Raw genomic sequence first — 24,252 nt, 5'->3', positions numbered from 1 at the left:
ATATAATATTGTTGTTACTGTGTACAGTGATCTCTTGGCTCTGTTCATTTCACTTTGCATCAGTTCATGTAAGTCTTCCTAGGTTTTTTTAAAAACTTTCTTGCTTATTATTTCTTATAGCACAATAGTATTCTGCCATATACTACAAGGTCAGTTAATTCTACCAGAACAATGTTATAGAAGGATAAGTGGCAAACTGATTATTGGTTGAGGTTGGTTTTTGTTTTTGTTTTTTCAGTGAGGCAATTGGGGGGTTAAATGACTTGCCCAGAGTCACACAGCTGGTAAGTGTTATGTGTCTGAGGCCGGATTTGGACTCAGGTCCTCCTGACTTCAGGGCTGGTGCTCTATCTACTGTGCCACCTCGCTGCCCCATGGTTGAGTTTTAAGACATTTAAATGAGATTGGTTATTCTGTATTAAATTAACTGTAAGACCATATTGATTACAACAGCTATGTGGGGTAAACCCTAACTTTCAAAAACATATATGGCCTTCAGAATTTTACATTGACCATACTTACAAAAGAGCTACCGTCTTTCTATCTTCCTCACTTTAACTTTCTCTTCCTAAGTTATAGGATTGTTGTAAGAAAAGCATTTTATAAACTGTAAAGTACTGAGTAAATGTGAATTTTTATTACTACTAGTAATAATTATTATGCATTCACTAAGCTAAGAACACAAATATCTGTCTGCTGCAAATAGATTCAGAGTTCCTTGCTAGCACAGATTCCCATGGAAACCAATCAAAAAATGAAAAGAAAAGAGTGAAAGTATATTGAATTTCCTTTAGACCTACTGCTTGGTTTTCATTAGGCCCATGCTGATTTCTTTTAGATCCTGGGCATATGGCCAATGATTATTTTCATGGCTGATGCAGTGGATCTTTAAATCCATCAATTTTCTTTTTAAAAAATCATTTTGTTTAAATCCTCCTTTCAAAATAAAATTTAGGCTTTAACTCTCAATAGTGATTCTTGCATATTACAGTACATATTTACTCATATAATTTTTCCTCTTTTTCTTTCTCCTATAGATATACTGATTTAAAAAAAAAAAGAGGTGATGGATACTATGTGAACCCAAGCATCCTTGAAACCATAATTCCCCCATGACAAATTAACAATATCACCTTATCTGTTGATACACATTTCAAAGGCACTGATCACCATTTAAATGTATAGTAATAAAAATTTGCCTGAGATTTCTCTAGGTAAAGATACTCAAGCTATTCTCCTGTGAAAAAGAGCAAAAGTACACTAGAAGACTTGGTGTAAGATCCCTTTGTGACAGTTAACAGCTATAAGACTGTGGGTTGGTCATTTAGCTTCTTTCAACATAGTTTTCCTCCTTTTCTTGAGGAAAGTGCTTTGTAAAGCACCAGATGATGTACATGAATTATCAGCTGGCACATAGGTGTTCAATAAATGTTTTCTAAAGAAATATTAAATCCAGAAGTACTAGTTATCTTAACAATCTAGCCCAAATCATTATTATTAAGATAACTAATATACTATGGGATGTTGTGTAAAGTTCTGAAGGAGGCCAGAACAGATACATCTCTAGCATCTTCTCTTTGGCTTTTGCCAGGAAGAGAAGGAAGTTGGGGACAGAGGCTGTTCTGCATTCCTCAGAGGGAGGAGGTACTAGGTTAGAATTATATCTATCTGATCCCTAAAATATTATTGTCTAAGTGAAGTAGTTTTCAGGTTCAAGCTATTTCTTAATGAGGAAGGAGGAAACCCAAGTCTAATATCCAAGATGTGACTTCCTTCCCGCAAAATACCAATTCCACAAAGAACACCATAACAAATAACAAAGAAACTAATTTTTCCAAGTAGATAGCAAAACAGAAATCAGAGAAAGTAAGAATGTGAGAATATATACCAGATAATGCAAATTGATGAAGCTCTCCTTTTGGAGTAAGGTATCTCTGCTCACCCAAGACAGAGTCCCAGCTTTTATTAATTGAAAAAATTCCCCAAAGTCTCTAGAGCAGCAAGCTGTGGATAGGGACATGATGGAGATTGTCAGCTCCTCTCATGTCTGCTTTTCCCAGAATCTTTTTCTCCTTTTATCAACCTAAAGTGAGTTTGGAATTGTTCGTTTCTCTTGAAGATGAAAGCCAAGAAACCCCAAAAAACTGACTACAGCCAAGAGACTAAAGAGATCTCTCCCACTCTGACCCTCTCTTGGGCAGGCACAATGCACACAGATCTCCACCAATGGGGAAAGAGTTCCATACCAATGAGGAAAGAGTTCCATACCAATGGATGTTGGGGCTCAAGTTACACTAGTGTTCCTAGGTTTTATTTTCATTTCTGAGGAACAACTTGCAATATAGATAGAGTACTGATCCTAGAGTCAGTACAACCTAAGTTCAAATCCTATCTCTGACACTCTAGCTGTGTGACTTCAGGCAAGTCACTGAACTTCTCTGCGCCCCAGACTATTCTCTAAGACTGTAAGTTACAGGTAAAATGCCTATCTCTATGAGTGGGATATGAAGGTAGTTTCAACACTGGGAGCTTCCACACCAATTAAATTATAGGTCTAGACTCCATAACTTTCCATTGCTACAGTAAATTCATAAATAAATTTTAAAATTTGGGGACAGAACCACACATGCATTGATCTTTTTCAAAAACAAATAAAAAAGCACTAAGAAACCTATTTCAGCTGTACCATTGCGATGAATTCAAACTGTCAGGAATGTCAGGAGAACAGTACCCCATGGCCAAATGTGGAATTACATCTATTGTTTGCTAAAACTCTGTGAGACAGAGATCTAATTTTTTCTCCTCGAAGGCAGCAAAACAGTAAATAGCAAGCCTCTGGATAATACCCAGGGGTAAACCTCACCAGACAAAGTGCTATAAATTTTACCTTAAGACTGTAACCACTGCATCTTACTGTGCCTTCAGAGATTACAGATTGCTATGATTGGCAGCTGCAAAGTTGTGGGGAGGGGAGAGGAAGGAAAGTATCTTGTCTTTCTTCCTTAAAATTATGAGGTAGGGAATTATATGATAGGGGAAAAAAGTATTAAAGTACAACCAAAGAGATATAAAAAGACAAGATCCACATCCAAATAGGTGAAATAATACCTCAATAGCTGGAAAGTATTGAGGTTATCAGGGACCAATGAAATCTAACCCAGAGTGAAAAAGGAACAACCTTTAATACTATCAGAACCCTCTAGGCAATTATTTTTCACAGTTCCAGGAGGACAAGTGATGTCTGTGATGGAATCCTTCGAGAGCTAACTTGGCATATATGCAGTGAGGGGGTAGGAGGGAATTTGGGTTTGCATATGTGGATTATACACCTGCTCTTGTCTATGCACATACATTTTTAGCTTCTAGAAGTCCAGAAAATATGGTTTTTTCTCTTTTGTTTCTTTTAAGTTAAGATTTTAACATTTTCCGTAAGTTCTTAATCCTTCCCTACATTCCTCCCAAATCTTAGTCCACACACAATCACCAGTATCTTAGACCACATATAACTATCACTCTTTGCTGCAATTTGATACTTTTTATTAATAGTGACTATCATTTGTCTATTTGTCTAATAGTATCTTTCATTTGTCACTAACAGTGACTTATAAATTAAGTCCTTTGTATGCAATATGGTATCTAATGTAGTACCTTGCACACTGGTAGATACTTAATGGGAAATGAATTGAAAATAAGATCTTTGTCCTGTTCTGTGTGAAGGGTGCAGGTGATCAAGGAGTGAGAGGGGGAGAAAAAAGGCAGAAATTTTAGAGAACTGAAACTAGAACATATCTATGACTTTGAATGACTAGACTAGAATGTAAAGATAAGGCATGAAGCAGATGAGATGAGGGCAGGGAGACAAAAGGAGAGAGAGAGCACAAGAGAACAGTTTCATTTGGAATTTTAAAAGCTTGAGTCTATGTATGTCCAACTCAGTCAACTAAGTTAATATACTAAGGTATACAAAGAAATAAAAAATAGTCTCTGCTCTCAATGGTTAAAATCATATATGTGTGGGATTTAATGTATATTAAGAATCATGAGAAATATCCTGATTTTTCTCTGTAGTAAGATAACCCAAAGGTCAAGCCTAGTGTGTTTAGGTAGAGTTTGAATGGTCACTCATTTTAAGCTACATATTTTGTTTACCTTGTTAAGGTTCTTTCTGTTTGAAGTTGGTTTCTAGGTCAAAACACCTGCCCAGCTATTTTTGTGGGGGAGGGGGAAGTGTAGAAAAAATTAGAAATCTCTTATTGAATTAAAGGCTTTCTTTTCTTATAAAGAAGTTTTGCAAGATAGACAATTTTAGGTTATTGCTAAATTTCTTATACTGTCAGAATATCTTTCATTTTTTCTACTCATTGCATAATCTTTCACAATTTGAATTGGTACATTTTAATGTGGGGGTTGCTTTCACTTGGCAGCTCATAAGATTCTCTTTTTGAAGCAATCTTAGATATCAGATCATCTAGTCCAAACCCTGATTTTCCATAGAAGAAAACTGAGACCTAGAAAAGTGGAGTAATTTGCCCAAGCATACATAGATGGTAGAGCTTGGGTGCAAATCCAAGTGCTCTGACACAATTTCTCTTTCCATTTCAACACTATAACAGTGATGCTCTCAGAGTTTGGTCACTATGTTTCTAGGTAAGTTAATCTTGCTCTTCTTTGAGTGTCTTTTAGATTCTATTAATCTGTACTTTGTACACTCTTTTCAATATAATTTTCTTATGCAACTTCATGGAAAATGATATTCAGACTATTTGTTCATATTTTACTAGCAGACCCCAAATTCCCAGATTATTTTACTAAGCACAAGCTAATAATTGCATTGCTTGGTTTGTAGAGATCTCAAATTTTCTTCCAGGTATGAATTTTTTAAAAAAATTTTCAATAGTTCACTTTATTTCATTAAGCATTTATCTAGTGCCTACTGTGTGCAAGGCCCTGTGTTAATTGCTGAGGTTATAATCACAAAACCAAAATAAAAAAAAGTCCCAGCCCACAAGAAGCTTACATTCTATGGTGGAGATACGACACTTACAAAGATAAATAAGTATAATATAATCCAAAGACTGAGTAAGCATTGAGTAAGGATTGAGAAAGGCTTTGAGTAAGAAGCAATACCAGAGCTGGATAAGGATTCTAATGGGAGATGAGAACAGATTGCCTCCCAGGCATGGGAAGCAGCCTGTTGGTAGGCAGAGAGGTGGAATATAGAAGAATGAGTTCAGAGAATAGCTAGTCAGCTGGTTTGACTGAAGTGTAGAGATTGTGAAAGGGAATGAAATGGATTGAATCTGGGAAGCTTGGTAGGAGCCCAACTGTGAAAAATTTTAAATGTCAGAGGAATTTCTTTTTTCTTCCAGAGAAGTGGGGAGCCACTGAAGATTCTTCAGCAAAGAGGGTAGAGTGACGTGATCATACTTGTGACTTAGGAAGAGTATTTTGGCAGCTATGTGAAGAATGGATTGGAAAGAGGAGAGGTTGAAAGCATGGAGTCTAGTTAGGAAACTATTGTAGCAGTCTATGCAACAGTTGATGAAGCCTTAAACTCAGGTAGCCATGTCAGTGAAAAGAAGCAGATCGATGTGAGAGATGATATAGACTACAGGCAAAATGGATATGAGAGTGGAGCAAAGGTAGGGAGTTAAGGATGACTGAAATTGTGACCCTCACAATGGTGGTCCCCTCAGTAGAAATAGAGAAACTTGAAATCATGGTATATATGTATAATACATTACTGTACTAAAAGATACAATCAATAGGAAGAATTCAGAGATGCATGGAAAGACATATGAACTGATGCAGAATGAAGTAAGAAGAACCAGGAAAAAATATATATAGACGAATATAATAATGACTATAACACTGTAAGTGGAAACAATTTAAAAAAGAATACTCTGTAATTATGACAAAGTATTACTCCAGGAAAGAAATAAGAAAATGAACCTCTCTTCTTTGCAAAGTTAGGTGATTATGAGTGTGGAACACTCCATATTCTGTTAGAGTTGATTAATGAGTTAGTTTTGCTGAACTGTTTTCTTTTTTCCTCTTTCTTTGATATTCTTTGTTATGAGGGATGGCCTGTTGGGAAGAAAGGAGAAAAAATAGGCAGAAATGAAGGTGATGTTAAAACAAAACATAACAAAATTTTTAAGAAGTAGAGAAATTTTAAGAAAGAGTGGGTTTGGGGGAGAAAGTAATGGGCTCCATTCTAGACACATTGATTTTGAGACTTCTGTGAGACTCTTCTGGATATATACAGCTGGAAGTAGAGGTTAGGAGAAAAATTAGGACTAGATGTATAGATTTGGGAGCCATTTCTATAACGATTAATTGAGCTGCAGAGAGCGTTAGGAGAGAAAAGTAAAGCATCCAAGATAGAGCCTGGAGGGGCATCTACAGTTAGGGGGAAGGCATGGATAATGACCTGGAAGAGAAGACTGAGAAAGAACAGTCAGACAGGTAGGAAAAGAAACCAGAGAGAACAGTATCATGGAAACCAAGGGGGGGAAAGAGCACGAAGGAAGAAGGTATGGGCAATAGCATCAAAAGCTGCAGAAAGGCCAAGAAGGATTGAGCAATTTTTAAAAGGCCATTGAATTTAGAAATGAAAAGATTACTGGTAACCTTGAGAAAACAGTTTCAATTAAGAAGCCAGATCATAAGGGATTAAGAAATGAATGCGATGTGAAATATAGCAAATCAGTATAAAGAACTTTTTCTGGGAGCGTGACTGGGAAAGGGAGGAAAGATATAGTCCAATACTGAACTCCTTAAGGAAGGAAGGAAAATCACCTGAATAGAGGCTAGCAGATAACTTCCACTAGGATCTGAAGAAGTTGATATAGATCAATGCAGTGGACCTCAAAGGAAGGAGAGGTTATTCAATAATATTAGTTAGCAGAGGAAAGGTGTGGAAGTGCCAGTCAAAAGTAAGGAGTATGTCTCTTCCTTTTGTCCCTGTGGACAAGGGTGCATAAGAGAAGGTAAGTCCAGTACTGGAGAGGGTGCTCAGTGATTCAAGATGTTCTGGGGAAAGCCAAGTTTCTGTGAGTGTGAGAAAATGGAAGGAGTTTGGGAGGGGAAAAATAATCTAAGATAAAGGAAAGTTTATTACAGATAAAACTGGGTTTCCAAAGGGAATATTGAAGGGAAGGGCAGTGGAGGATATGGGAGGGATAGGCTGAAGTGGGTGGAAATGAGAAAGCAGTGAGTAGGAGTAACAGGAGACAAGGTTTTTGCCTAGACAGCGATTCTGAATCACAGGAATTAGGAGAGACAGAGGCAGGGGTTTGCTAAACATGGAACAGGGAAGTTAAGTACCTAGTACTTTTTGACTTCAGCTTCTACTCTAAAGAATTCTGTGGTGGCAGAGGATAGTATCCCTCAAGCCTCAGGGAAAAGTGGAGAAGGGAGGGGGGTCAGGCATCTTTGTCTGTAAATATCTTACGATTGGGTTTTCAGTGGCCTAACTGAACTCACATTCACGTTTTTTTCTGTTATGTTCTACCATCTCTGCATATTCATGTTCTGCCTGAGAGTACAAATTCTGTTCTCCACAGAATACAATGCTCTATTGTGTTTTTCCACCTACTGTCCCAAGCTGAGGAGTTTCCTATTCATCTTTGTGTTTTCTTTTTTCAATACTCATATCTATTTTTCTAGATGCCAGATCTTCATTTATGTCTCTTACTGAGTTGTTTTTTCCTCCAACCACTCTGAATGTCCTTGTGTTTGCTTCATTCTCCCTTCTGAGAATCCAGTTGTCTTTTTCTTTTTTATTCTAGAGATTTCTCCTTCCTTTGTTCTACTCCACAGTATTTATTCATTCCCCTGAGACCTCTCTTTTATTTCATCATTTCTTTACTCTCTTCTTTTGGTTTCCAAAATTTTCCTCCCCTATCTTTTCTTTTCTTTTCTTTTCTTTTTTTTTTTTGGTGGTGGCTCTTTTATTTTGTTAGACATATTTGTTGCTACTTTCAGGTGATAACGGACATGACCCCTCACTTAGCCATGTTGCTGAAGCTCCTATCAAGACCTGCATCATACTCAATTCTCTATGATTCCATATTCAACACTCTATCCTTGTCTACATTCTCAAAGATCACAATCATAGGATCATAGATTAAGAGCTGAAAGGTACCTTGGAGTTCATGTGGTCCAACCTCCTCATTTTACAGATAAGGAAACTAAGACCCAGAGAGGTTAATTAACTGTGCCCAATGTCAAACAGGTTATAAGTGGCAGGATTTGAACCTTGCGCCTCTCATTCCAAATCCAGTACTCCTCCTTCCTTGCCACAGTTCCATGACCCCTTAAGAAATCAAATAGCATTTTCATTCTCCTTGAACTCCCTCATATTTGATTCAGCTGATCATTCCACCACCACCACCACCACCACTGCCACCGCCACCGCCACTGCCACCACCACCACCTTTCCTCCTTAAAGCTATCTTCTCCCTTAGCTTCTTGGATGTGTCCTTAGTTCTCCTCTTACCTTTTTGACCATTCCTCTGTTAAACAGAATTTAATTAACTAATTTGCTTATTTTAGCCCAACTATATCAGAAACAGTTTATTAATATATGAGTATTCTTGCCTGGACAGTGGTCTAAATGGGCAAAAATTTCTCTATTTAGAATTCTCTCAGCAATTTCTTTAATAGTTCCTTCAAATCCACTGTGAACATTTCTCAAGGTTGGGTACTTGGCCCTTTGCTTTTCTGGTTTTATCTCCTTTCTCTCCCTCGCCCACTCTCATGGTTTTAGCTACTACCTCTATAAGAATGGCTTCCAAGCATATGTCTCTAGGGCTGCTATCTTTCCTGACCTCCAGCAGGTCATTTCCCTTTGTCAATGGTAAAATGTTTACATATATCTCCAACTGTCACCTCAAACATGGCTAAAACCAAGTTCGTCATTCTCACTGAAGTGACTCCCTCTCTCTTTAATTAGAAGTCATGCAAGCTTAAAGTTTTATAATCATCTTCTTCCCTCCTTTCCCTTTGCACTCCCTCACCCCAAAAACTCTGTTCTAATCAAGACAGATCTATTCACTATACTCAATTCAATGTAAGCTCCTTCAGGGCAAGGACAATCTAACTTTTTATCTTGTGAAAGGGGAAAGTTGGAGAGTCCCTACCTGTTGCCGGAATGTGGGTGTGGATATTAGAAAGTCATCTAATGCTAGGCAAAGTTAGGTACCAGCAACAGTACTAAAAGGTATGCTCAGGACAACCATAGTAGCCCCCAGCCTTCTCTGTTCTGCTTATAAGGTTGTTTCTTTATTAGGTCTCTCTGATTTAAAGAAAAGTCTAGGGTATACTCTGTAATAAGGATGACTCAATCTGTGATTTCAGTGATCTAGGCAACTTCTAGATGGAGGCTCCTATACCAACACACCTTCTCTGCAGCTAATCTCAAACTACAGCCTCAGACTTAAACCAAAAATCGCTGTTAATGATCATACACGTTATTAGCAATGTTAATAGTATAGAAAAAGCAGGTCAACATTAAAACAAAAAGAGAAGGCTATGAGATGAATTGTAGATGGATGGAATGTTTCCTTTCATCGATATCTCCTACCCCTCCTCCCACCAGTTGGAAGGGAGAAGAAGTGGTGAAATAGTAGCTTCCCCCAGGCATTGATCCAAAGAAGCAGAGAAGGAACAAGCTGTGAGCTGGACTTCACCCTCACCAACCGACCCAAGCTGCTGATTTAGCCAAATTGATTTCTGTCCCTCTGACCTGTCCTAGTACACCTAAACTCAGATATACTCTCACTCTTGCCTGGTCCTTGTGATTCTTCTGGTCCTGGTCTGATCACTTCTACCGTTCCTTGCTTTTTGGTGCCAGTTTCAGTAGAAGCGTGGAACTGAACATAGCCATACTTCTTCCTTCTCTCAGCCTTTCTGGGGAAATTTTTCAAGGTCAAAAATCCTACAAAATTGGAGAACTCTTGGTAGATCACTCACACTTTCAGCCTAAATCTTCATGGCAGCATATATTTGGGAAGGGTGACTTTCACCAAGTTTACATATTCATCCCCACTGCCTAGCACAGCTTGTTCAGTCGTGTCCAACTCTTTGTGACCCCATTTAGGGTTTTCTTGGCAAAGATACTGGAGTGGTTTGCCATTTCCTTCTTCAGCTCATTTTATAGTTGACAAAACTGAGACAAACAGGGTTAAGTGACTTGCCCATGGTCACACAGCTAGTAAGCATCTGAGGCCAGATTTGAACTCAGGTATTCTATCCACTGTGCCATAGCTGTCCACTTACTTTGCACATGGATAGAACGTTCCTTAAGTGTTCACTTTGTGCCAGGCACTGTACTGAGTGCTGGAGATAGAAATATGAGATAGCAAGCCAGTTCCCATCCTCAAGGATGTGAAAGAGATAAAAATCTAAAAGCAAGTTATGGTTTCCTGCAGGAAGCCTTTTGGTATGATCCCACTAGTTCAGGGGTTCCTAACCTTTATGTTTGTGATGGAACCCTTTGGCAATCTGGTGAATCCTAAGAACCCCTCCTTAGAATGTTTTAAAAATGTATAAAATAAAGTACATAGGATTATAAAGAAAATGAGTCATATTAAAATACATTTATCAAAAATTTTTAAAATAAGTTCATGGACCCTAGGTTAAGAACTTCTGCTTTCTTAGTTCTCTCTGTTTCCTCAAATAATATTATATTTATTTGTTACACCCTGTTAATATAATGAGCTCATTTTAATCATACAGGCAGTGTAATGGCTCTTCACGTCCAAAGGTTCTCTTCTCTGCTACTTTAGGGAGTTAATATTTAATGAAAAAGTTAGAAATACATCAAAATCTGAGCCCCCAGTTAGGAAAATTCCTATCATTTTGACAGGCTTTGCTCTCTGCCTTAATTACATTTATATTTATCTTTTGATTGTCCCTGTCTTAGTGGTTGGGAAACAATTCATATTACTGAATTTGGGTAACATTTGGGTAAGGAAGCAGCAGAGTATATTAAAGTATAATTAATAAGAAGGTACTGAGAGGGGAAGTTGGAGACCTTTTCTTAGGACTTCCTTCAGTCCTTAAGGAGGTGGATCCAACTGGAATTCAGACATCACAAGGTTCCCAGTAGAGAATTCTAGCCTATCATATTTTATGGCCAGCTCATCTTTTCTTTTTGTCATAAAGTTTTTGATGACATCTTTTGCTCCTTCTCCTCTTCAGAGTTCCTTGTTATACATCGCCTAATCAAATCCCTACTAATGTACTTTTCTGTTGTCCTCTGTGATATGTTCATTTTTAGTTCTTCAAAGACAGGGATATTCCAAGTCTCCCTGTCATATAGCACCATCTATAAAATGTTTCTGTTAAAAAGATGGACCTTTGCTATTAATGGAAGTTTGGTGTTAGTAAATATGCTTTGCAATTTCCTGAAAGCAATCCAGCTCACTCTTCTGTTTTTCAACTCTGAGCCCAGCTCATAGTCTCAAAATATATATTGTTGGTCAAGCTTTATAAGATATCCATTCATTGTATATGTAATCTAAACTGTAAACTCTTATAAAGAAGGACGATGAGCAGTATCATCTCATAAAAGAGAAAAAAACAGTGGTGGGTAAAACCAGTCAAATGAAAGATTGGCAAGATATGCAACCACCCAAAGCCATGGCAAGGGTATTCAAGGACAGAAATGGGAAAAGGAAACAGAAGGAAAATGGAGATTTTCAAACTGTTTTCTCCCTCAAGGATATTGGAATCACCACAATTGGGCCCTAGTATCACAGTCCCTAAAGTCAGTAAATAAGCATTTATTAAGTGCCTGGTAGGTGCCAGGCACTGTGCTAAGTGTTGGGGATAGAAAGAAAAATAAAAGATAAAAGACAGTCTCAGCTGTCCATTAGCTCACAGTCTGAGGAAGTAGTAACGGCACCAAAGAAAACAGACAGAAAAAGCAGTTAGATTGGATCAGATATAGATCGAGGGGGTTCATTCTGAAGGTGATATGATTGTCAGGCACTGAAAGACTGGCTTAAAAGGTATCTAAGACAGGCAGATGTCAAAAGCAAGGAAAATTATTTCAGACCTTATTGATACTTTAAAAAGGTGACAATAGAACAACAGCTACTAATCCATATGTGACTTGTCTCATCTATACAAAATCTTTGGGGGTAATCTGAACATGAATTGAGGGTATCTCCAAGGCAGATATTAGTAGGGAACAAGCAGTCTTTTGCAAATGATGTCCAACATTGAGCCATATTTATTACCATTCTCACAATTGACTGAAAGATATAGAAAATGAAATTCCATTGTACTTCCTGTTTGCTGATTTTTAAAAAGCATTCAACTGAATTGAGCAAAACACTGCCTTAAAAGCTTTTTGAAAGCCAGTTGTCAGGGGCAGCTAGGTGGCTCAGTGGATAGAACAGCGGCCCTGGATTCAGGGGGACCTAAGTTCAAATCAGGCTTCAGACACCTAGCACTAGCTGTGTGACCCTGGACAAGTTACTTAACCCCATTGCCTAGTGAAAAAAAAAAAGAAAAGAAAGAAAGAAAGCCAGTTGTCTCCCGTCCATTTATCCATATCATTCATGATTCCTTGGAAGACATAACAACAGAAATAGCCTTTTTTCAATGACCCTTTTAAACATCAGGCAAAGCATAAAATGTGGCGATGTATGCTTGTTAAAGATGTTAGCACCATGATGGAGGAGATCTGGCCTAGAGTCCAGGTCAAAAAAGGATTCCATTGGGTGATGAGATACTCCAGTTGTTCCTGTTTGTGAAAATCATGGTGTTGGTTGCATCACCATTCAGAATGTTACAGAACTTCCTGGAAAAAACCTGTAATTACTCAAAGAGTTTCTTTCCAACCACACAGGAAAGATCAAATGGATGAAGATTATCTCTTGCCTGTATTTCAACATGTCTTGCCTTTAGTAGGTGCTTAATAAATGTTTGTTGACTTGGACTGAATTTGTTGAATTAAACTAAATTGACCGTGTTCATTTCCATCCATTTCTTTCAATTACCCTTACCCAGCATACTCTCTTCCATCCTTTTCACCTAACGAAAGTCTATTCGTCCTTCAACACTCGGTTAGGTCCTTCATCCTCTGTGAAGTCTTCTATGGACCCCTGAAGCTTAGAAAGATATTTTCCTCCTCTTAACTAATAACACTCATTTGCAGTTGGCCTCATACAGTACTTCTGCCATCTCTCATGTTTTGTTTTCATGTGGTCATTGAACTCTAATATTGTTATTTACTAAATAACAAAGCTTTACCAAAGTCCTACTCCATTGCCTCACTTCTGCATGGAACTGACCATTGGGCTTTTGTACCAACTGAGTACAAGTTCTTGAGTATAGGACTGGCAATGAATTCTATGTGTATCACCTAAGGATGTGCCTACCAAATTAGGATAGAAGGGTCATAAATTTAGAGCTGGACCAGATGTTGAAAGTCATGTCGTCCAGTCCCCTTATTTTACAGATAAAGAAGCTGATTCCCAGTTTGTAAAGACCAAAAGATAATGAATTTACCAGCCACAGCAACTCTTAAAAACCATTTAGCAAGTTAGATAAGATTAGGGTTGGGATCTGCATCAACATCAGGAATACTAACACTAATAAAATCCCAAATCATGGTATTGAAAACCAACTTTTCACATCGGTATTTCTTGACTCCTCAACTCCTTCAAGTCCAGGAGGGTTGTACTCTTCGTATTTCACACATTTATCCCAGAGTCATACACATATACAATGGGAATTCAGTAAATAGTTGTTGAATGGATGAAAAAAATTAATAATTAAGTAATTAGATTGAAAGTAAGTGTTACACTAAACTGTGTTTTGGACCTCCTGAGAGAATTCTTAACCATTTATCCATCCTGGATCATTCCAGTGGAGATTTTGGTAAAGTCTCTGGACCCCTTCTCAGAATAATGTTAAATGTATAAAATAAAAAATAGTTTACAAAGGAAACCAATTGCATTGAAATACAGTTATCAAAAGTTCACAGACTCTAGGTTAAGAATCTTTGTCTTATAATAACACTGTAATTATATTAATTTAGAAAATGGCTTGTATATTATGTTCGTCTAAAAGGTGAAATGAAGGTAATAAGGAATTAAAAAAAACTATTTGGAGAACCTGATGAAAATGCAGAATTTTACTGTATTTAATAAATCAGAGAAATAGGTAATAGAAATACACTGCAAATCAATACAGAACTAATGCAAACTGTATCATTAATTCCTCAACTACTTATTGAACACTGCTACTTGTCAGCACCAGCTGCAGTTCATCAGCCCAGCATGGGTGAGGCAAGCTTGAAAAGCAGATGGCTCCCAGCAGTCCAAGAACAAACAAAGCCAAGCACTGCTGCTATTGCATGCTCCGTGGAATCTTTTGGCCCATTGATTTCCCTATGTCGTGTGACCCACACCTCTCTACTTGGTTGGTTCTCTTGGTCACCTCTTGGCACATCACATGTATATTCCACCCCTTACAGTACATGAACTGACTGGCAAAAGCCTGACTTGGTCAATGAAATATTCCTGATCCCGTCCATGTCCTCCTCCCCACAAACTCAGACAGACTACCAGACCAGATCTTGATTTGGACTCCATTCACTCTTCTTTACCCCCTCCCCTACTGTCAGCCATCAGCAGAAGAACTTGTCCAACATAAATGAATGAAGCATTTATTAACCATTAACTATGTGCTAAGGGCAAAACACTGTGCTACGTGCTGAGGTTATAAATAGAAAAGTAAGACAGTCTCTGCTCTCTAGGAGTTCACATTCCAATGGGAGAGACAATACATATGGAATATTTTAGCTTCAAATCAGATTAAAAGGTCACCTGATTCTTTGAGTATAGTGGCAAAGCATATTTTAATGCCTTTTCTTTAATGTTGTTTCCCCTGGTAAAATGATATCAGTTTCTAATGTTGAACCCTTTGATAGTGTCAAGGACTTGGCTAGGAAGAACTTTTCTGGGTATTCAGTAACTATGGCACCTGCAAGAGCAGTTGCCAGGCTACATCTCTACCTGGATTGCTTCCTAGGATGATGGCAAAGGGCTCACTGGGCTAGAAGCCTAAGACTCTTGGGTTCAGGGTGCTAGGCTGTCTCCATCAGGGTCTGAGGGGACATGGTGGTCAACGTGATGGTTTGACTTGCCTGGCACATGCTACCTCCTATCTCTCTCTCAGGGTATCTTGCTGCTTCTGCTAGACTGGCTTGCTTGCTTTGTGTGCATTGATTGCTCTTTCCTACCTTTTTCCTCCTTTCCTCTCCTGTTGCCTCAACCAGAGTGATGGAGTTCTAGACTAGAATTCTTAGCACAGCACTGCATAATGAAAAAACAGCCCAGAGGAACTGAGGGAATGCCAAGCAGAAAAGCTAGTGTCAAGTGCAGGAGAAAGACTGGGGAAAGACCATCAGATGGTTAGCATGGGTTTCATCAACAAGTAGTTTTCTTTTTTTTGGCTGATGTGCCCTCACATATGTTGTGATCATACTATACCTGCATTTCAGCAAGGTAGCTGACAGTGTCTTTCAAAATAACTTAGTTGACATGAGGAAGAGATGTATTGGATGATGTAGTCATACTGAGCTAATTGAAGGACCAGATCCAAACAGTGATGAATAAAGGAACTGTTGCTACCTTTGATAGTTATTTAGTGAAATGCCCTAGGATTTTGCCCTTGACCCTTCAGTATTTAACAGTGACTTGTATCAAGACATGAATGAAATATGTATTATTTTCAGATAGCAGTAAGATGGGAAAGATAACTAATATATTTTCCATATGGGATTTGAAAGAACTTGATAAACTTCAACAGTGGACCAAAGAAATAGGATAAATCTTAATGGACATATGACAAAACAGGAAAATGATAAATGTTGGAGAATATGTGGGAAAATTGGAACATTAATGCATTGTTGGTGGAGTTGTGAACTGATCCAACCATTTTGGAGAGCAATTTGGAACTATGCCCAAAGGGGCTATAAAAATGTGCATACTCTTTGACCCAGCAATAGCACTTCTAGGGCTGTATCCCAAAGAGATCATAAAAACAGGAAAAGGGCCAACATGTACAAAAATATTTATTGCAGCTCTTTCTGTGATGGCAAAGAATTGGAAGTTATGGGGATACCCATCAATTGGGGAATGGCTAAACAAGTTATGTATATGAATGTAATGGAATACTATTGTGCTGTAAGAAATGGTTAGCAAGCAGACTTTAGAAAAACCTGCAAAGATGTGTATAGACTGCTGAGTGAAGTGAGCAGAACCAGGAGAACATTGTACACAGTAACAGCCACATTGTGCAATGACTGACTGATAGATTTAGCTCTTCTCAGCAATGCAAGGATCTAAGACACCTCCAAAAGTCTCATGATGAAAAATGCTATGCACATGCAGAGAAAGAGCTATGGAGTTTGAATGCAGATCAAAGCATATTATTTGCTCTTTTTTTCTTCTGTTTTGTTTCTTCTTTCTTGTGGTTCCTCCTATTGGTTCTAATTTTTCTTTACAACATGACTAATGTGAAAATATGTTTAATGGGAATGTATATATGTAGAACCTATATCAGATTGCACACCTTCTTGGGGAGGGAGGCAGGAAGTGAGGGAAAAAAATTTAAAACTCAAAAGCTTATGGAAGTGATTGTTGAAAACTAAAAATAAATTGATTTAAAAAAAAATTTAATGAAGATAAATATGAAATCCTACACTAGAATTCACTGTATCAGGGACAGGACGGGCAAGAGGTGACAAAATCAACTTTGATATGAAAAAGACCTGAAAGTTGTAGTAGACTATAATATCAAAATGAATCAGCAATATGATATATGTGGCTGACAAAGAAATATAACAAATCTTAGACCATATTATTGGAAGCATAGTTTCCAAAATTTTAGAGGTTATAGCCAGTGGTCTGCTGGTAAATGTTTGACAACCAGCTGTATGGGTGGGGAATTGTATACAGGAGATATTTTTAAGGTTAATCTGCTATATTAACATTTTCTCCATCACTTTCTTAAATGTAGACAACAAAGTAATATATCAAGCCCTGCTGAAAATTTGCCAATTATCCAGGTGTAAATGTTAACACTGAACATTTAATAATTGACTCCTGAGATCCAGTGTGAGCTATCTCTAGCACACCCGGGTTACAGTCTTATAGCCCTTCACCCTGGGCAGACCTCACCTGGAATACCACATTTCAGCTCTGAATGCCACATTTTAGGAAAGTTTTTAACAAACTGGAGAATAACCAAAAGAGAGTTTCCACGATTGTGAAAAGGCCTTGAAGTTGAAGTCATGTTGTTTTTAAGAATTGTTTAAAGGAAACTATTATTGTTTAATGTGGAGACTTACACAGGACATGATGGCTGTCTTCTAGTATTTTAAAGGTTATTTAAAGGTAATCTGCATCCCCACACCCCATTAACCAAGGGCAGAACTAGAGCCAATGAATTTTGACTTAGTCTAAGAAAAAAAAAACTGCTAACAATTAGAGCAGTCCAAAAGTAGAGTGCCCTACCTTGAAAGGCAATGAGTCCCCATTGCTGGAGGTCTTCATTCAGGACTTTGTGGGGAATGTTATTGAGAAGATTCTTGCTCGGATATGCATTGGATTGAATGATCTCTTGGGTCTCTCTTTTTTTAATGTATTTATTTATTTATTTTTAGTTTTCAACATTCACTTCCGTAAGATTTTGAGTTCCAAATTTTCTCCCCATCTCTCCTCTCACTCCACCCCAAGATGGTGTGCAGTCTGATATAGGCTGTACATATACATTCATATTGAACCTATTTTCACATTGGTCATGTTGTAAAGAAGAATTTGAACCAATGGGAGAACCTACAAGAAAGAAAAAACAAACAAAAAAGGGGGAAAAAGATCAAATGATGTGCTTTGATCTACATTCAGACTATAGTTTTGTTTTGTTTTGTTTCTGGATGTGGACTGCATTTTCCATCATGAGTCCTTTGCAGTTGTCTTGGATCCTTGCATTGCTGAGAGGAGATGAGTCTGTCAAAGTTAATTGTCGCACATTTACTGTGTACAATGTTCTGGTTCTGCTCACTTCACTCAGCATCAGTTCATGTAAGTCTTTCCAGGTTTTTCTGAAGTCCACCTACTCATCATTTCTTATAGCACAACAGTATTCCATTACATTCATATACCACAGCTTGTTCAGCCATTACATTCCCCAACTGATAGGCACCCCCTCAATTTCCAATTCTTTGCTGTCTTGGGTCTATTTTAACTGAAATCCGAAGAGGTGCATCTTTTTGTATTCTTTTGTGATCAATTTAAGTTTTCAAATTTAATACTGAGGTCTATAGAATTTCATGGGAGATAGTAAAATACTTTTTTTGGGTCATAATCACTTGTCTGAATTTTACCTAGCCATTAGCACTAGACAGGAATCCAAAATGAACTCTTCTGTTCACTTGGGTACCTTCCTACAAAACTATCCCTAGGAAATGAAGGGGAAAAAACTCATAAAAAATATAGAAATAGTGGAGTTTGCAGAGTGCAGATTTCTTATTCGAGTTTAATATAGCAATAGAATGAGTTGTCTAGTCCAGTTTAAGGAGTGAATACTTGGTGCCTTTTCCTTTCCTTAATCCAGTTGTATTTGATATGCTTGAGAATGGATGTCAAAGATATTAAAAACATGGTAATTTGGAATACACTACTGTCAGGTCTGGTCTGGTGTATTGTGTAACTCTGCTCTCAGCCAGCCCATATGCCTTCTTTATGTTCAGTAGGATATTTTGAAAGACTTTGTCAGATGCCTCAGTCCACTTATTTTCTTATATTTGATCTTACTTTCTAACACTTGATAGAATCTGAAGGAGGAAGGGTTCACTGTGCCACAAAGATGAAGAGGACTTGCAGCTTCCTGAAGTTGTCAGCAGTCCCCCTGTCTATAAAGAAGTGATTTTGATATTCCCTTGACTGTCCTCCGGGTACATGAACTCAGAACACTAAATAATTTAATATGTGTAGAGAAGGGAAGATGGATAGAGAACAGGAGAGAGTGACTAGGGACTAGATTATTTCATGAGAATATGAGTGGTTTAGGGTTATGTCCAAGCATGGGCATGTTCCCAGCAATTTTAAGGTGAGTCTAGGCACAGGTTTGGCTTTGTTTTTAGAGTGAATCTTGATTTAGGGAGTCAAGGAAAGTGAAAATTAGCGTGGCACATAGGAAAATGGACAACCCTAACCCCTCACTCCCAGCCTGTACAGCTAGTCATCAAGAGTGAGTAGGTGGGGGCAGCTAGGTGGCACAGTGGATAGAGCACCAGCCTTGGAGTCAGGAGCACCTGAGTTCAAATGTGGCCTCAGACACTTAGTAGCTGTGTGACCCTGGGCATGTCACTTAACCTCAATTGCCTTAAAAAAAAAGAGTAAGTAGGTATACTGGGTCCTAGCCTCATTCTGTTGGAAGCAATTCAAATCAATTCAACTTGCACTTATTTAATTCCTTCCATGTACAAAGCACTGCACTAGATCCTGGGAATAAACAGACAAAAAATAAAGAATCCCAGTCCTCAAGAGGCTTACATTCTACTGAGTGGGGAGGAGAGACAAAAGAGTCAGTCTCTCTCTCTCTCTCTCTCTCTCTCTCTCTCTCTCTCTCTCTCTCTCTCTCTCAAAATATGACATACAATCTATACTACACTATATTATATTATTATGTAATGAAACAATCAATTATGCAATTATACAATTATTATATTAATATAATTGTATATAACACTAATATGTTATATAGTAATATATTTATTACATAATTGTTATATGCTAGTATAATATAATATATTTTTATATAATTAGAATATATAGTATACTGTGTTATGTAATATACTATATAATATATAGTAATATGCTTATATATATTTTTGAGAAAGTCTATGTTAGAGAGTCTACATATATATGTGTGTGTGTGTATATATATATATATTATATATATATATAATATATATATATTATATATATATATAATATATATATATATATATATAATATATATATATATATATATATATATATTAATATATATATATTATTTAGTCTCTCTCTCTCTATGCAGTAGTCTCCATGTGAGAATAGAGAGTGCTTGGGGGGTGGGAAGTGGACAGACCCAAAAGCCAGAGTGTGAGGGACTTATCCTTGAACTATAGAATAAAATCACAGCATCAGAGTTGAAAGGTCTTTAAAGATCATCTAGTCCAACCTCCAACCTGATGTACAAATCCCTTCCTCAACATCACTGGCAGATGATAGCAGCCCTCTATTTGAATTACACTGCATCTTACTGTCTCTAAGCTAGCATTGTTTACGAGTTGACATAATACTGGTTTAGAATACTGGTTCAGAAAACATCACACATCATCTATCTTTATGAATTTGGACAAGTCATTTAACCTTTCTAGACCTCAGTTTCCTTATCTGTAAAATAAGGGGGTTGGATTTGATGGTGTCTTAGGTCCTTTCCTGTGACAACTCTCCCTTTTGCTCTAGCCTGTATTGTATTTTCAATCTACAACTGCCCTAGCTGTTAAAATAAGGAAGGTACTTTGTTATCTAGTCTCAAAAATTCTCCCTTTGAGCTTTGGGTCCTCTTGTGCTGACCTTACAGTTACCTCCTTTACCCACTTTGGAGTTAGATGCCTGTAAATTGTACTCTCATCCCTGATCTATTTAGTTTTCCTGTGGAATATTTACGTAATAATTCTACCCTTAGGTGAACCTCAGGAATTCACTTATTATCATATTACTCTTGTGCTTCCAGCTGTCATCTGGACCAGGTCTTGCTAGAGGTCTTGGTGGCAGGTACTATTTTTTCCAAATTCTTTTTCCATCACTTTCCTTTGATAGCTAGAATCAAATTTCGTGGCTCTTCCATTTTCAAAGGCCCCTCTTCCTTCTGTTTTTGTTTATCTGAGAAATGCCTCTAGGTTATTGGAAAGGTACAGAGGTCTTAAGTTTGCCAAGTTATGAAACTTGTGCCACCAGCTAGCTCTACCTGCTTCCCAAGTATCTCTTTTGAATCTGTGCTCATGTTTCTCCCTTCCTTTCTTCTCCTCACTTGATCCTCCTCGTCTTCCAATTCTTATCCCTGCCAATTTACAAGGAAATAGTCTTCCTGATCCTCATGACCATAATTTTATATTAAAAAATATTTTACACACTGTAAATATAAATCACAATTCTATCAAGGGAAGAAAGACATTTTCTACTGCAAATTTCACCAAATAGTAGAAGCTTTATTAACTTGTCAATCAATTAATGAATCCTTCCTAAACTTGTAAATAACCATTTTTCATCTAAAACTTGGCCCTTCTATATATAGGACCTTTTCATTCTTGAAATCCCCATTCCTGCCCCCCCAACCCAGACATTCAATTCCTGAAAACGTCTCCATGGCAGCCAATATTTTACTGTTCCCTAACAACCTATCTGATCTTAAGAGGCAATGTGATACGGAGGAAAGGATGTAGTTTGGAATCAGAGAGCCTGGGTTTCCCTATTTACCTCCTGTATGACCTCTGGCAAGTCGCTATACTCTTTTGGACCTCAGATTCCTTATCTGTAAACTAAGGACATGGGACTTGGTGACCTCTATGTTTTCTTCCAGCTCTAAATCTAAAAACCGATGATCCATGCAGTCAGACACATTGGGTCCATAGTAATAAATCAAGGCATGATGTATCTTGATGTTGACTTTTTGCTTATGTCCATGGTACTCAAATACAACTTTTATTCCTCAATTGTTAGATCGTGTTAACAAGCAATCATGTCAAGAATAAATACATTTGTTCCTCTCAAAATTATTGAAATATGTACAAGGCAACATGCCAGATGCTACAAACTGAGAATCACAAATGAGATTTAGGTAGGCCTCTGTCATTTTCTCCAAATGTTTTGAAGGCTATCATGTGGAAGAAGCATTAGCTACTTTGTATAGTTTTAGGACAGAAGTAGAATTAGTAGGTAGAAGTTATGAGGAGACTTATTTTTGCTGAGCTCAAGAACTCTTTAGCAATTAGAGTGAATGAACCGCCTTATTAAGAAGAGAGTTCCCCTTTACTGGAAGGGTTCAAGCAAAGGGTATCCACTCACTTACTGGGGATGTTGTTGAGAAATCCCTTCATTGGGTAGGAAATGGGACCAGATGACCTCAAAAGGCTCTTCTAACTCTAAGGTCCGGAGAGTGTGGTGTGACCTAGTCTTTCTTTTGCTATGCCCCACTGACCAACTTCCTTCCTAAAAGAAAACTTCAGACTGAAACATTAACCAAGTAGCTTTGACAAGGGTTGTAAAGAAATAGTGAAGAAAGTCGGCAGAACCTGGGGGTAGATGCCAGAAAATTGATGTCAAGAATTGTGGGAAAAATGGGAACCCAAACCAGGAGATTAAATGTGTTGATAGCAACTAGTGGTCAGCTAATCCCAGTACTCTCAGAGACCTTTCTCTATGGATAAGAAACCAGAAACAAGCTCTAATGGTACAATTCAGGTAGGCAGGGCTAGCCCACACTGACCACATCTTTCATTGTTGCTTATATCACTAGGGGCACACACTGTGCATGGACAGTGGAACATTGCAGGCCATGAACCTGAGCCTACAGAAACCAGCGAACACCCATACATGACAAGGAGAATATAAGGGGAGGAGATCAAAGACCAGATATTGTAAGCAGATATTCTCATACCTCTCAAACTCTTCAGATCTGTTCCCATCATGCATTCCACAAATTCACCAAATGTTCTCTCCTTACCAAGTAATGGCTGATCTCTGCTTACCACCCACCTGCCTTACCACCAGCAGCTTTTCTTCTATCTGGTCCCCTCCCAAATAGCTCGGTAGAAGTTCCTACACCAGGAATAGAGAACCTCAGTCTCAAGGACACATGTTGCCCTCTAGATCCTCGAGTGCAGCCCTAAGGGCTCCTCAAGGCTGCAGGTTCCCCACCTCTGTGACCTACCCCATCAACTTCTCTATGCCAGCTATTCTTCCTTCACCAGTAAACTGAGTGACGGGTTAATGTCCTGTCTGTCCTGTGCTCACTTCTGTTTCTCATCCCCACATTGCCCCAAACCCACCAAAAGTCAAGGGTCAGAAATGATACACAGGATTAACCAACTGGAAACAAATGCCAAGAGCAGAGATAAATACGTTAATACTTCATTACCGCCTTTGAAATGTTTCTTCCCATCCTCAGAAATGCCTGTGTGATCTTCAGTCACCTGAGTCCATGCCATGGCAGATGTGCTGGTGACAATTTCAGGAAACTAGGTTCAAAAGTGGGCTCTCAAACTGCCACGAACTACCTGTGGCATCTCCCCTCTAACCCTGTAAACCATTTTGGAGCCACACTATTGAGTCTAGTAGTCTTCACAGTACATGGCTAAGGGCAGCTCCATAGGTGCATTTAGGGAAGGTGAAAAGGTGAAAAGATAAGCTAATAAATAGGACAGCAGAAGGCATGAATTTACCTATTTATCGGCTTGTGCAGAGATTCATGTGAGAAAGTGCAACACGTGTGAAATGGGCTATGAGAGATCTCTTAGGACGTTGAACTTGTGATCACTACGGTCCCTTCTAACTCTGAGATTCTATGATTCTAAATTGTTGGAGAAGTAGCCTGTACCCCATTGACTTATACATGTAGACGAAGGTCAGAATTTTAAGGTGGTAGGGGCAGCTAGGTGGCGCAGTGGATAGAACTCTGGCCTTGGAGTCAGGAGGACGTGAGTTCAAATCCAGTCTCAGACACAGGACACTTTCTAGCTGTGTGACCCTGGGCAAGTCACTTAATCCCAATTGCCTCACCAAAAAGCAAAGGGGAAAAAAAAAAGAATTTTAAGGTGGTAAAAAATCTCCCCACATATACACCCAATATTGGATTTCTCAAAAACTGAAGTCATTTCCAAAACTGGTTTAGTTAGTAAACAAAAGAAAAGCAATCTCTTACATTTATCTAACACTAAGGCACAAAGTTCCTTCCAACCAAAAATCTCATGACGTATGTATGAGCTAGGAACAAGTCATCTAATGTGTCTGGGCCTTTCTTTCCTCATCTGTAAAATGTTGAAGTGGGATCAGATGATTAAGATGCCCTCCAGTTCTAGATTCTCAGATCCTAGGTAAGTAGTACGAGTAATATTTTCCCCGCTTTACAGATGGGGACATCAAGGCTCAGAGAAATTTAATGACTTGAAGGATT

The 24,252-nt window shown here is 38.1% G+C and overlaps 1 protein-coding gene across 4 annotated transcripts in view; it reads left to right on the top strand.

Annotated features, from left to right (window-relative positions):
* Positions 1-24,252, top strand: part of INVS (inversin) — a 229,991-nt gene that overhangs the window by 65,876 nt on the left and 139,863 nt on the right. The window contains exon 2 of one of the 4 annotated variants that reach the window (XM_020995533.2): positions 22,597-22,717. The exons of the other annotated variants lie outside the window; for them this stretch is intronic. The gene's annotated coding sequence lies outside the window, so the exon portion shown is untranslated. The remainder of the gene's footprint in view (positions 1-22,596; positions 22,718-24,252) is intronic. 4 annotated transcript variants of the gene reach the window in all.

The sequence above is a fragment of the Phascolarctos cinereus genome, unplaced genomic scaffold, assembly GCF_003287225.1.
Source record: "Phascolarctos cinereus isolate Bilbo 61053 unplaced genomic scaffold, phaCin_HiC Scaffold_4;HRSCAF=312, whole genome shotgun sequence".
Lineage (NCBI taxonomy): Eukaryota > Metazoa > Chordata > Mammalia > Diprotodontia > Phascolarctidae > Phascolarctos > Phascolarctos cinereus.
This window is presented reverse-complemented; position numbering and strand designations above follow the sequence as displayed.